General features: G+C 37.2%; 1 protein-coding gene across 23 annotated transcripts in view; it reads left to right on the plus strand.

Moving 5' to 3' along the window:
* Positions 1 to 15,149, plus strand: part of LOC308195746 (uncharacterized protein) — a 262,179-nt gene that overhangs the window by 171,005 nt on the left and 76,025 nt on the right. For 2 of the 23 annotated variants that reach the window (XR_013951800.1, XR_013951813.1), the window contains exon 4: positions 10,276 to 10,410. The exons of 20 other annotated variants lie outside the window; for them this stretch is intronic. The gene's annotated coding sequence lies outside the window, so the exon portion shown is untranslated. One more of the 23 variants, XR_013951824.1, reaches the window with a different exon arrangement.

The following is a 15,149-nucleotide window of genomic DNA, read 5'->3' on the forward strand; positions in this document are numbered from 1 at the left end:
GGCCACAACAGGGCCCATCTCCAGCTCCCCACGGCCCTGTCCTGCCCAACCGAGGCCCCTGCTGAGCCAGGCCCACCCTTGAGCCTATGTCCTGGCCTGGCCCAGGCCTGGCACCAGGGAGGTGCCTGGTGCCTGCATCTGGGGCTGTCCTAGTGCCTCTGGCTGCCCTGATCCTGGATGGGGTGTTGGGAAGGGCCCTGGATGCCATTCCCTCTGCCTGGACGCCCTAGAAAATCCCCGTGGACCACAAGGGGCCCTCAGCCCTCACAGCACCCTGTCAGCAGCCTGAACACACACTGAACATCTCTCTAAGTGAATTTTGGAAAGGGAGGGTTAAGGTTAAACACAGGGAGTGAGCTACATGTACCAATGAAGTGTAAGCCAATTCCCTGGCAAAGTTTTGGCCCAAGGCAGTGAGCACTCTCCCAAACATAACCTGGGCGCTAACCATTCCCAGCAGAGAGTTTGCATGTTTCCACCCTTTTCTGGGGCTGGAGAGCACATAATAAAATGGATATTAGCTCAACATGGGCATTTTGGTTCTCAGGTCAGAGAAAAGTTCAAGTCACACTTAAGTTCCTATTGTAAATGCTGTCAAGATAAACTCTCAACTGATTTGGGCTTGATTCAATTTCCTGCACACCAACTTGCTTAACAGCACTGGAGATAAACTGAGACATGAGCCCAAGTCCTGGCTGCCACCAGGGAAAGCTTTGAGATACTTTAGTTTTCTCCCATGTCAGTCAGTCCACATAAAAGTCTCGAAGACCCATGACACTTCTATGACAGTAGGTGAGCAATTGAATTAAGACCTTTATGCTTAAAAGAGCTACCTGTTCAACATCCTCCCCTTACTCACAGAGAGCCACTCAACACAGCAGCTTGTGAAAAATCTGACAGTTAATTTTATTTTGTGAAGGTGCATCACAAGGGTATAGTTCATTTTCTGTGATGATTTGGATATCTTAAGCTTAAATTTATTCAGCAAAGTACAAATACAATTGTATTAAAAGTTAACTGAGAAATAGAATTAGAAATAGAAGTTAGGGGAGAATGAGCTCAGCACTGCTCCCAGGGTGTGCAGTCTCCACTGGACATCTGGACATGTCTTAGCTCCCAGACAGAATTTTCAAGTATTGTTTTAATATAAAAAGTTCTAAAAGCTTGGGACATCATTCTCTAAGTCAACATCCCCCTGTAACATAATCTCAACTGTAATCACTAAAAATGTTTTGAACAAATAAACAATCAAACAAAAAAAAAAGGGGGGGGGGGGGGGAGAAAACACCCAACATAAAATAAGAGCACCTGTTTTAAAATTAAGGGGATTTGTTGATGCATATTTTGACTACTGTTTTCAGTTCTCCTCCTGAATCAGAATGCATCTTGTCATACTTATGTTATACCACAGAACACACATAAAAATCATTTTTCAACACACATGTGGAATCCCATTCAAATCTTTGTGAAATCTGTTAGAGACTTTTCTTAATTTCCTAGAAGAATTTGCATTGCATCTCTTGGGACGTAACGTTGCAGTGGATGTCTTAATATTCAAATGGGGAGTGTCGCTATGCAGAAATAGTTAGCTTTGCTTTATCGTGGCAGCTTTGATTGTGTCTGTGTTCTCTGTGAATTTCCATGTTTATGATTGCACATTTTAATTGCTATAAAGATGCCTGGACCCTAAGGCAGGCATTTCAAATTACATCAAAATAAATGAATGAATATTGGTAGTAATATTCATTGCTTCTGCTGGATACAGAAACTGGCAAAACACAGTCATTAGTGTAATCTGAATGTTTGAACAACATACCTTTAAACCCTTAAATAGGATGAAAATTGGCTTTCAAATGACAAAGCCTGGATTCAAAGTAATTTCATGAATTTGCCACAGCCAACGAGTATGAAGAGGAGGAGCAAAATAAAAGAGATGAGGTATAAACAGTGGACCTTAAGGGCCTGATTAGTGTTACCAGCTCTTCACCTGTATTAGGCAGGACACTATCATGCTCTTCACAAGTGCCTTTCTTTAAGCTGTTTAAATAGTCTATGAACAGGTGCTTTTATTATTTGCTTCAGCTTCTCACAGTTAGTTTAATAGAATCAGTGAAACTAAACTGAAACTGCCACTTCTGAAAGCTTAGCATTGAAGCTTAGCATTGGTCTGTTCTCCAGCTACCTCAGCAGTTTGTACTTGCCATCTATGTGTTTTTAGAAGCAGCAGAATAGAGGGGGAGAAGAAAAAAAAAAAAGGCCAAAAAAAAAAAACCTTTTGAGAACGTACTGCCAGTGTGCCAGTGATCACAGATCAAAATATTTTGTAGTAAAGGCATTACTTATTTCTACTGTTCCCTTTCCCCTTTCCTGCTCCAGTATTTTTCATGATCCTATTACTGAAAGAGGTTGATGACATTACATTTCTCATAGTTATATCATTTTTTTTGCAATGTTCATATCTTCTTTTTTTCTTTTTCTTTTGAAGGGAAAAATACTGAAACAATTTCTCTCCTTTTTGTTTGCTTTGTTTCCAAAGGGCAAATCAGTGTGTCTCTTTTCTATATGTCTGGTCAGCATGCCACAGTTTTCATTTTTCTTCTGAAAATTCCAGCTGGCAATTTCAGACAGAAATTCTGCATCCTAGGACAACTGCTAATCCACAAGTGGTAGCATCAGGAGATTTCTTCCCCCTTTCCCTTTTGTTCATTTGATGTTTTTCTTTCTGAGCTGTTTCTGCAAAAAATATTTTGCAAATTTGCTCTTCCAAAAACAAATACCAAACACCAGACAAAATGCTGGGCACAGAATTAACAGGTTCTGAGCAGGCATACCTTGGTGTGCAGATGTGAGAGCAGATCAGGAGGTGGAAATAGAAAAATGAGAATGTTTGCATTTAAGTTAGACCATTTATCTAAAGGATTGTCATACCTAACTATCACAGAGCCAATGTTCACAAAATGTAAAAGCATTACTTTGGCGTCAGACCTTGGCAGGGCTATGAGGAAATGGTATAATCTTGTTTTCCATTTATGCTGTCTAGCTGACATTTCTGTTTCAGTTTGGCATGCAGTAATCATTAAAAGAGCCTGGCACTTCACAAAATTTGGTAAACAAATGAGGGCTTTGGGGATTTTGGGGGGATTTTTTCCACTTTTTTTTTTTTTTTTTGGTGGGGGGGAGGGGTATATAAACCTGCTATCAAATGTGACTGAGAAATTACAATTGCATGCCTACACCTAAAGATTTTTTTTTGACCTATAACTTCTAAATTATTTTAAATTCATACTGTGCACATGTATATGTGCATACATTCATGCATACTTTTGATGTCACATATGTACGTACTCTAGTTAGGACAAAATTATGAGCTTTTATTTATGGACTTGAGTGGGATTGTGGGAGTTAAGACTTGCCCTTTAGTTCTGTACAGGAAGTAGTAGTGGGACACAAAAACAGAGGCAAAGCTCTCCCATTAGGCTACCTATGAAAGCAGTGAAAATATAGGTGAGGGACAATTGATGGTCAAAGCATTTCATTACCTTTGCGTGAAACTAACCTGGGTTCAAGGAACTTAGTATCACATTCCTAAAATAACTGAGAAAGTACTGCCTAGATAGAATTTGATTGTCTATGCCTTAGCAGCAGGATTCTGAACTCCCTCTCACATACACACAGACTTATTTTAAGCCTATGGGTGTCTAGCTTTTGTCTGAAATTATCCATGTGTCAAAAGCATTATTTCTATTTTTAGGAAAAAATACCTCCTTTGGAACAGGACTAAGCTACTCCTCAAAATGGACGAATTAGGTGTTTTGCCAAGTAAGGCATTTCATGACTAACTAATTCACAAAAGATCTATCTCTATATTATAACTGCATCTACCATTGCTGGAGAAAGATAATACTTTCCCTTTCCTTCTCTTACTGCTTTGGTACAGTAGTGCACTGGTTATAGATACCACACAAAAAATCAGAAACCACAGAATGGCTGAGATGGGAATAGATCTTGGGAGACTGTCTGGTATAATTCCCCTGCTCAGAGAAGGTCGTTCGAGGCTACATCCAGTTGAATTTTGAATATCTCCAAGGAGGAGACTCCACAACATTGGGTAACCTGTTTCAGAGTTTGACCACCCTCACAGTGAAAAAAAAATCAAAAATCAAAAAGCTGAAATATCATTGTTCAAATTGTGAACAACTCTGTCTCTTTCAACTTCTCCTCATATGACAAATGCTTCAGTACCCTGGTCAGCCTTATGGCCCTTGACTGGAATCTCTCCAGTATGTCTGTGACCTCAAACAATATTCTAGACATAGAGTTCTCCGTGATTTAAAATAAAATTAAAAAAAAAAAAAAGAGAGAGAGATTGAGAGATTTACAGAATCAAATCCATCCTCTTATCTCATATTTATTTTATTTTAAGTAATTTGAATCATATACAGCTAAACGGTTGTTTGTTTCTTTTTGTGTAAGTTGCAGGTGTTCAGGATATTTCAAGATTTGGCCTGTTTGCCATATTGTCAGCCAGAAGGGAAATAAAATGGTTCTATGTTGAACCTTCTCTGTCTTTTTTTTTTTTTTTCTTTCTACTTGTATATAGTTAAACAATGGAAACAAACAGTAAACAGCTGTCTGATAAGAAGTGCATCCTTTCCAGGTTTATAATGGAAAAACTGTTCCTCAACAAAAGCTTAGGCTTAGTTGTACTAACTGGCATTTTTGCATCAAGCATTATATTCATGCACTTCAGAAAAAAAAAAAAAAAAGGAGAAAATACTGAAATACTGCAGGATCTAGGATCTCCACTGTGAACAAATGGGCAAGGTTTCACCTGGTTTACCTCTTCCTCGGAAAACTGCCCCTTAGATTGCTATGACCTTTAAACCCAAAATGAATTATGTCCCATCCATAAAGCTTTGAGTTTGACTATGTCTGGAATATCCTCTGTTTGCATCATCAGTACCTGCTCAATTATAGAATTAAGGGCTTAATTCATTATTAAGAATTTCATTGTTCTGTTGAGTGTTTTTGCAAAAATCTGAACTTAAGAATCGATTTTAACCCTCGGGGTTTGGAGGTGCAAAAACATTCAGCTTTTTGCTTCTTGATAATAATAAACTTTCACCCTGACGGAATGGGTATCATCTGAGAGCCTTAATGCTCACTTGGACAAAAGCATCTGTTTTAAAAACAGCTAACAGTATCTCCCACCTCCAGCCTTCCCTGTTCCCAAACGATAAAATGTAATCACTTACGAAGAGAAAATCAATTTCTTGAAATGACTTCTAAATTAAATTAAAGTTGGTGAGAAATTTGATATCAAGAATTCTAGAGACTAAAGTCATCACTGAACAAAATCAATACAGGGTCTCCTAATTCAAGCTTCTCTACCTATTTACCTCAGCCCTATTCTGGAGAAGACAGTCTTGGGTCAAGATATGTCACATTCATTCCCTGGCCTCTCAAATAAGACTTGTCAAAATGTTGCCAAATCTTATCAAAGTGTATATTCATATACCTAGGAACTGGAAAATGCAGTGAGCTGAGCAACTTATTTTATATAGATCATTAAATAGCTGTCAGAAAGTAACACCCTAGGGCCACTACTACCCTCAACCGGAAGTAGAACAGCGACCTGTGATAGGTAATAAAAAGCTCTATATTCCATTATTACCAGAGTGAATTACTTTTATCTTTATTCCAACTCTTTTTAGCTGTCATTAAATTTCTAAAATTTACTGTGAGTTCTGAGAGTCTGTTTTTCTTTTGGATTAGCACCTTAAAGTATTTGAGGAAAGGTAATAGCCTTTATTCTGAAAAGATGAATGAGATAAGATTTATATAAAGGACTCAGGATGGATTTTTGTTGTCTTTCTATGTTTTGATTCTACGATCTGGCAGAGGATGTTTTGGCTGACATAAGTTGTTTTTTACTTGGCTAATTTTGGTGGGAAAGTCATGCAATTCTACTCTAAAAACTGTATAAAGTAGTCAAGGCAAGTAGAATAGGACATAAGAGAAGGGCTTTAAAAATATTAGGGAAAATCTTGGTATTATACTAAGAAATCATAAGCAAGCACCCTTTATACATATAAAGCAAATCTACTTTTTGTTCAGTTTGTCCAGACACATTATGTATGTGATGTAGAATCCCCCCATGCCTGAATTCAGACATCTAATCACCAGCTATGTTGTTGTCCTTGCAATGGAGTTCTCTTGGACATTCATGAACCAATGAATGGAAAAAACAGTAGTCTAGGAAAACAGTTTTGGGAAAGAAACAAACAAACATAAACATATAAACTGACTGAAATGATTCTGTAGCAGGCCAGAGAGAAAAGAAACTGATATATCTTCTAGCCACAATAGAAACATGTACAAATGAATTCATAGTTTTTTATTTTTATTGTTCATGTCCTTCTCATTTAAATTTTAATAACACTTATGTTGTTCTGCAGAAGTAAAAGAAACACTAAAGTATCAGACAGAATCACAGAATCATAGAATCATCTAGGTTGGAAGAGACCTCCAAGATCACCTAGTCCAACCTCTGACCTAACACTAACAAGTCCTCCGCTAAACCATATCACTAAGCTCTCTAGATAAATGTCTTTTAAAGACCCCTAGGGATGGTGAGTCAACCACTTCCCTAGGCAAAACTGGCAAGACTGTATTGTTTGCTTGATAATTAAAGATTAAATATCCAGAGTAGTTTGCTGCTCCTAGTGTTTGTACTTTTTTTTTTTTGGGGGGGGGGGGGGGGGGGGGGGAGTCTTTTCTAGGGAATCTCTTCTAGGAGCAAAATAATTGAAAACATCTCTGAATCTATAAAATAATTGAAAACATCTCTGAATCTATTCTTCATCTCATGTTTCCTGAACTACCACAGACTCAAAACTTGCTCAATATTAAACCATCTTGAGGATCTCATCAGTACATTTGAATCTTGCAGTATTGATTTCATGGATGTGTTTTCTTCAAACAAACCTACTGGCCTGACTCCTAATTATATAATTTCTTTGATACTCATCTTTTAAATGATTCCTCAATGTGTAGGCTATGAGATAGAAGTAAGAAAAAACTACTAAAGTAATTACCTGTATATTTAAACATTAACAAATCATTAAATAATGCTTGTTTGCAATTGCTGCTTCTCAATTGGTAGAACGTACATTAAGCCATGTGAAGCATGTGGGCTGCTGTTTCCAAGGAAACAGTATCTGAATAAAGAAATTGAAGAATTTGGACACACCAGTCTGCAAAAATGAGTATACCAGGAAATGAAGTCTTGTTTGCCTTTATGGGTTGAAGGAAAGTTAATCATGGGAACATTCAGTGATGGACTCTCTCTGCAATGGAAAATGTTACTTGACTGAGATTAGACATAAAATTAATTTAAAAAGCAAAACAAACAAACAAAAATGAAACCAAACTAAACTGAACAACAATCAAACAAACAAAAAACAACCTAGACTGGAATTTGATTTTCTGTCCTTGCACCTGAGTGACATAAAGATACATTGGTACAAGTCTTCTTGTAACCTGTCAGAAGTGGGCATTAAGTTAGAAGAATAGGGGATGAGAAAAATTATAAGACCAAAATCCACAATGTTCATTGCCCCCTGTCACATGGGGATCACTCATATTATTCATGGCAGAGCACTGACTAGCCTGAGTAAGGGTGGTGGAATCTGGGGCCCTTAGCAGGGGAGCACTTACACCTTTTTAGCATTCCTGCTGTCTCACAAGAAAGTGGATTGAAAATGCCAAGAAGCTCTAGTGGGAGTTGTATCATGTGGGAGTTGATATGTGTTGACATTCGTGTTCTTTCTCACCCACCTGGATGACTGAGAGGATATAGTATCTTGGACAATATTGCCAGCTCTCAGTCCTAAAGGGAGCCCAGTGGAGCAAGGTTGTGAGGCGTCTTGTGTTTGCATGTAAAACAACTTTAAAGGCTAACAGTGGAATCCAAGCTCTTTCCCTAAACATTCCCGTCTTCATTCTGGATCCTAGTATTTTTCCAGCAGGTAACTCCATTAAACATAGATTTCCTAAATCAGAAGTGGCTCCTCTCCAGACTTTTCAGCTGTGGTTCAGGAAAGCATGTCTATAATTTTTGGTAGCTCTCATCTCAGTTGGGCTGTGGGTCAGTTAAGATATCTGTGTGCTACTGTCAGCACCACTGAGAATCCTTCACAGTCCAGGATGACAACAGCATGGTCTAATGAACATTATCCCAATCTGAGTTTATAATGCTGATGAAAACCATGCTAACTTCTGTTGTGTCCACACTGATTTAGTTGATAAGAAAAAATTAGTTAATTAATTAATCAATACATTAAGTTAAAAACAGCAGAGAGTGAGTGGATATAGTTAACATGGGACTTTGGTTGTCTTCATATAGGCAGCTTGTCCAAAACTACCTACAAAAGTAATAAATTGCTACCAGTGACTGAAGGTCTTGTCTGGGCCATCATCATTGCCATGATACAATCCTGAAAGCAACAGAAACATTTTCTGAACAGTTCAACCTTCACAAGAGATTTCAAGTTCACTTTAGCTTCTGGTGCAAAACCATTTCCTGGGGTCAAAAAAAGTCTTTGTAATACAAAGAAAATACTATAATCTTCACAATAATAAATTTAAAAGCTATAAGTGTCAGAAAGAGACAACTTGGATAGATGTGATGAACATACCTGATAGATCCTGATGATGTGTTAAATATGCAGAACTCACTGCTTTCACTGAAAGTTAGAAATATTAACTCAGAAAATTAGACTTTGCTGCTGCTGAGCTTAGTTCTAAATGGGACTTTTTACTTGAATGTTTATGAGGCAAGCAATGACAGTTACTTTACTAAACAAGACTAAAATGATTGTGGCCAAAGACCTATTGACTGTGGCTTTAAAAAATAACATACTAATAGTTTTAAGAGTTATCTAACATTAAAATCTATTCTACTTTACTTCTTAGAAACATAATATTTCCCTATAGTAAGTTGGACAAAGAGGGCTCAAAGGAATCAAAAGCAAAGAGGATCAAGGGTTAATCTAGACCTACAAAATAGTTAGCAAAATACGTGAAATATGTGTACCTATAGAAGGTAAATTCATAGCACACTATTAAAAAACAAACAAACAAAAAAACCTTTTTCATGAATGAGAAGAAACAAATTGCAAATTTTCAACCTGTGGTAACTCTCATGAAAATGGAACTATACTGATTCACTTTGGGGGTGAGGGGACTGATAAGCATCTGTAATTTTTGTTTTCAGTTTCTCTCAAGAGCAACTTCTATGTATATAGGGGATATATCATTTAGGAACAATATGGTGATGAATTCTTTTTCTACTTACACATAATAATAATAAAATGGCTGAACCTGTTTTTTTCCAACTTCCTTAAACAAGTGTTTTCTTCATCTTCCTGCTTATATAAGAATGAACATATGATTTTCCTAGAGATGTGACAGAACACAGAAATGAATTCAATTCCTACTTGTGCTTGTAGCTTATAAAGTTCTTTAGAATTTAGAATGTATTTTACATGTCAATCAAATAAAATAATTCCCAAGTTTAAAAATACATTTTCGAACCTTTCAACTTTTTCCCATGCAATATTGAGAAGTTAGCTACCTTTTTATATTGCCACAGAACAAGGGAGTACTCTTTTAAGACTTTCATCTGTTTATTTTGGTTGTTTTTAGTTTTGTAGTAGTAGTTGTTGTTTGTTTTCTTGCTTGTTTATTTTTAACTTGCTACTTAATACTGCTTTTAAAACTGAATTTTGAATCAGTGAATGGTTTGTATAAACTTGTTCCATAAACCACATATCTTAAGGACAGGAAAAAATATACTAATGATGACTGTGAAAGACAGGAATTTGGAATAATATTTTTTGACATTTTTAGGAGAATATTTTCAACATTACATAGTTTGGGAACTGAGGGCACCACTAAACAAAGACTGTGAATATAGGCTTCAAAGAGATGCTTTCTGGGGTATAAATAAAAAAAATAAATAAAATTGTCTGTTGAAAAGATTCCATTGTTCTCATTTCTGATACTCTTAAAGTGCTGGGTTTAGAATAATCTAGTTAGGCCAGCCATGCAAGGTATAACATCAGCTTTTCATGGGTATTAATCTGACTCATGCACACTGCACTGAAGATCATTATGAGACTTCAAGGCTTCAAGAAACTTCCACTTTTCTTAAGATGACAATCTACTGCTTTGTCCACTTTTAACCACAACTGCTTTCATTCTTTTTTCAAGCTTATGTTTTTTAGCTGAAGAACTCTCCTTGAACTCTGAAAACCCATTTAATTCTACATAGAGGTAGAAGACTAGAGTTTTGATATTTGGAGGAACTGAATGTTGAAGAGGGTTGAATAGACAGAAGGGTTTCAGGTATGTCAAGAAGTGTAGAAGCTCTTTTGACAGGAGGAACGTGAACAGAAACAAATTAGCTGCGTCTTACTCATAATGGTTAAAAAATAAACCAAACCTAAAAAGCCCGTTATTTAAATCATCAGTTAAAAGAAAAACATATGCTGCACAAGAGCAGCTGACACAGTCTGCAAAATTGGATGGCTAATTCTCAGTGTGTCCTTAAAAGTGAGGAGGGAAATTAATGATGTTCTTGTTACGATTGCATCATCATCATCATCATCATCATCATCATATGTATACATACCTGGCATTTGTGATGCTAAGTTGTGAAATGGGTGCAATACTTGTTAATCCTTCCACAACCATGGTGGGAGCCTGCAAAATAAGATAATAAATGTTTGGAATCAAAATAACAACCCGGTTATACCAGGTATCTCAGAGACTTGTTGGAAGGAAGATAGGATGCTGTGTCATCAGGTTTCCAGCTTCATAGGAAAGCTAGAGTAGGAGGAAGAGTGACAGTGTGTGAGGAGTAACATGAAGTTTAAACAACATTAAAGTGTTAAGATAAAAAAGGAAAATCATTAGTCCTTTTAGGTGGAAATTTTGTGTAATTGGTAAAAATGTAGAGCTAGCATGGAACTATATCCTGATCAGGACAATGGTAGTGAGTTCTATATTTGGGAGAGGTACTAAATGTGAGATTCTTATTACCTATCTAGGAATCTGATAAGTGCCTGAATAGGCTGAGGTGCAAATATAAACATTTTGGAAATGATGAATGATTTATTTTTTTTGAGCAGAGTCTTAGGACACACAGGAAAAGATTATGTTCTGAATTTGGTCTTAAGCAGTGCAAGAAAAACCATTTTGTGAGGTATTATTCGGAGATATGACCTGTAGTAGTAACCGTGAAAAAAAATGAGGTTTAAGAGGAGGAGAAAATGTGTAAAAAAAAATAAAATAAAAATAATATCCAGAATATGATTTTTCAATTTCAAGAGAGGAAGAAAACTTTACAAAGCAATCAGTAAATGCTGAGGAAAAAATAAAAAAGAGAGAGAGAAGAAACCACCAGACATCTTGAACACTACCTAGAAAAGGTTTCACTGGAAGTCCAATTAAAATGAATGTCAAATTAAAAAAGAAAGCAAAATAACCTCAAAATCCTACATTAGGACAGCAGTCCAGAAGGAAAGTTAAGAAGATTATCACAAAGAAAAGGTCAATAAAAAATAAGAAATGAAAATCATTCCAATTATGAAGAACTGCAGAGTCAAGAAAAAAAACGGAACTCATACGTAAGCAGGAAATAAAGAAAACTCGACCAGAATTTGAAGAGCACCTGGCAAAATATGCTCATACCTCATACTGATAGTAAAACTTTCTCTAAGCATATCAAAAGCATGAGGTCTGATGAGACCACATGGAGGCAAAATTGTGAAAAAGCGATCAGTTATGGTAAGACCATAGCGGATAAGCTCAGTGAATTGTTTGAGATGGTCTTCACCACTAAAGGCATTGGACACATTCCCCAGTAACACATAGGTCAGAGAAATTTAATAATTTCTGAGCAATGAACAGGATATATTTGAAAAAAATAGATGTTCATCAGTCACCAGGATCAGATGATATTTCACCAAGTGTTCAAGGCCATGTAGGATGGGGCTTTGGGCAACATGATCTAGTGGAAGGTATTCCTACTCATGTCATGGTGGTTGGAGCTAAAGTCCCTTCCAACACAAACTCTCCTATGATTCTATGATGCTTTGATTCTTTGATGCTATGATTCTATGATTCTGTGGTTATGAGAACACTGTGCTTACAGGACAGGCAGGTTGTCAAGGTGATTCCTGTCTGTGGAAAGAGATCTAGCTAAGTTCATGGCTATTAGAGAGCAATAGTTCCAACTTCCATCCTGATAGGATGGTCACGTTTGTAATAAAAATAAAAACAAAAAAAAATCTTTGAACACATTGATACATGCAGTTTGTTGGGAAAGATTCAGTATATCTTCAGCCTTCAGATGATAAGACTGAGGGGAGACCTCATTGTGGCCTACAGCTTCCTCACGAGGGGGAGTGGAGGGGCAGGTGCTGATCTCTGCTTTCTGGTGACCAGTGATAGGATCTGAGGAAAGGACTTGAATCTGTGATGGACAGTTCAGGCTGGATATCAGGAAAAGGTTCTTCACTGAGATGGTAGTCAGGCACTGGAACAGGCTTCCAAGGGAAGTGGTCACAGCACCAGGCCTGACGGTATTCAAGAAGCATTTGGACAACACTCTCAGACACATGGTCTGATTTTTTTGGGTGGTCCTTTGGGGACCAAGGAGTTGGATTCAATGATTCTTGTGAGTCCCTTCCAACTCGGGATATTCTATGATTCTATATCTTCTGTAAAGAGAAATCCTCTCTCTCACCTGCTGCAGTTATTTAAGAATTCCAATAAACATAGGTTCTAATAAAATAAAGTAGGTCCAATGTGTTTCTATTTTCAAAAAGCCTTTGATCTCACCAAAAGCTGTTAAGAGAAAAACAAAACAAACAAACAAAAAATTACTGTATTGACATAGGATTAGTAAAAGTTTGTTTTATGCCCTGAAGATTGGTGAAAGTGTAGAAAGAAAAGGACAGGATTTAACCATTACTTTTTAGGGTGGAGAAGAACATATGATGGGGCCCAATAGGGTAGCTCCTGGGACCAGTTTTATTCATTATCTGCATTAGAAACATGGAGAAGAAAAGGACAATGAACTGATCATTTGAGGGATCTCTGTGAAGTGTCTGTCATTATCTCTTCCATGTTCATTACTACCTATGCACTTTTCACTTCCATCAACAAATACAACTTCTCAGAAAGCCATGGTGCTAAGAGGTACGAAAATACTGTAAAAAGAGAAGTCTGTGCTGGAACTCATATGTAGTTTTTCAGCACCAAGAAATTCAAAGTAGGATGGATAAAGCCCTAAAATAAAGATAGCCATAGGCAACAATCTTGCATCAACAAAAGGAAACTGAATGACTGAATACATTTTTCCATGTCCTACTTTTACAATTCCAGCTTTCTAAAATAGCTTACAGACTCAAATGTTGTTCCAAATGCAGCTTCTTTCTGTGGCTCCTTGACTACTGACAGGATTGCCATTTTTCTGCTTGGGTTTTCTCACAAAGTACTGTACAGCTATGTTTTGCTGTGTATGCAAGTTATATTGACAGTTCCAGAAAAATTGGGCTTAATGTACATTTACTGATGAAATGATATACCCTTGTTCAGGCTTTCAGACCTCTGGCAACCCACAAAGAAAAGTAGCTTTAATTAAGATGACAACAGTACAGGAATCTTAGAAAATTACGAAATCAGTTTTAGCTGGACCAACTTTAGAAGTGAAAATAGATTTGATGAGGTTTTGGTATAGATTGTTGTAATCATTTAATACAGTGAGTTCTACTATGATTTTGTTGCAAACCTTCATTTGGAGTGCCAACTTCTTGAAATAAAACAAGAATTGAACTTAAGCCACGGTAGTTCTGTTGGTTACCTATTGTCCTTGCGTGTGAATCATTCTAATACATGCCAAAGTATAACTTCTTTCTCTTCTTTGTTTTACCTTTCTTTTTATGCATGGACATATAGATAGAAGACAATCCCAATACAAAATGGCCCAGTCCCTTGTTGTTGTTCAGAAAACTATCATCATTATGATGAGATAACAAGTTGTGAATGTTGAACCATGCTGCATATGGCCAAGAAGTCCAACAGCATCTTGGCTTGTATCAGAAACAGTGGGGCCAGGGAGGCCATAGCAGGACTGGGGAAGTGCTTGTCCCCCTGTAATCAGCTCTGGTGAGGCCGCACCTCAAATACTGTGTTCAGTCTAGGGACCTTCACTATGAGAAAGAGATTGATGTGCAGGAGCATGTCCAAAGAAGGGCAATGAAGCTGGTGAAGGGTCTAGAGAATATGTGTTATGAGGAGTGGTTGAGAGAAATGGGATTTTTGAGCCTAGAGAAAAGGAGGCTCAAGGGAGACCTTATCTCTCTCACAACTACCACAAAGGAGGCTGTAGTGGGATGGGGGTTGGTCTCTTCTCCCAAGCAACAAGTGACAGGACAAGAGGAAATGGCTTCAAGTTTCACCAGGGGAGGTTTAGGTTGGATATTAGGAAAAATTTCTTCACTGAAAGGGTTGCGAACCATTGGAGCAAGCTCACCAGGGAAGTGTCTGAGTCACCATCCCTGGAGGTATTCAAAAGACATGTAGATGAAGTGCTTAGAGACATGGTTCAGTTGTAGACTTGGTAGTGCTAGGGTAATGGTTGCACTAGATGATCTTAGAGGTCTTTTCCAACCTAAATGATTCTGTCATTCTATATTGCTCTTTAATCTCAAATTGTGATTGATCTGATCAGGTTCTGATATAAGTCTAGAGTGGAAGAACATAAAACCTAAATGTACCTTTAATGTACCTTTAAATGTACCCAAATGTACATTTAATCTACGGCTAGCAATTTTATCAGAGAAAGGAAATATAATTTGTCACATATTTTATCAATTTATATCTTGAAAAACAGCATTCAGTAGCCACTGAAACAGATAAACTTATGGGGCATGTCAGTAGATTACAAATGCTTCGTTTTTTCATTGTAGTGTAATTATGGTATGATCATAATAGGCTCAGGTTGCACCCAAGGTACAGCTTTCACTTAAAGATACTTTCTCCTGTTTTGATGATAAAGTTATCTGTCAAATTTACTA

This window comes from Anser brachyrhynchus (genome assembly GCF_964034855.1).
Source record: "Anser brachyrhynchus genome assembly, chromosome: 5".
Lineage (NCBI taxonomy): Eukaryota > Metazoa > Chordata > Aves > Anseriformes > Anatidae > Anser > Anser brachyrhynchus.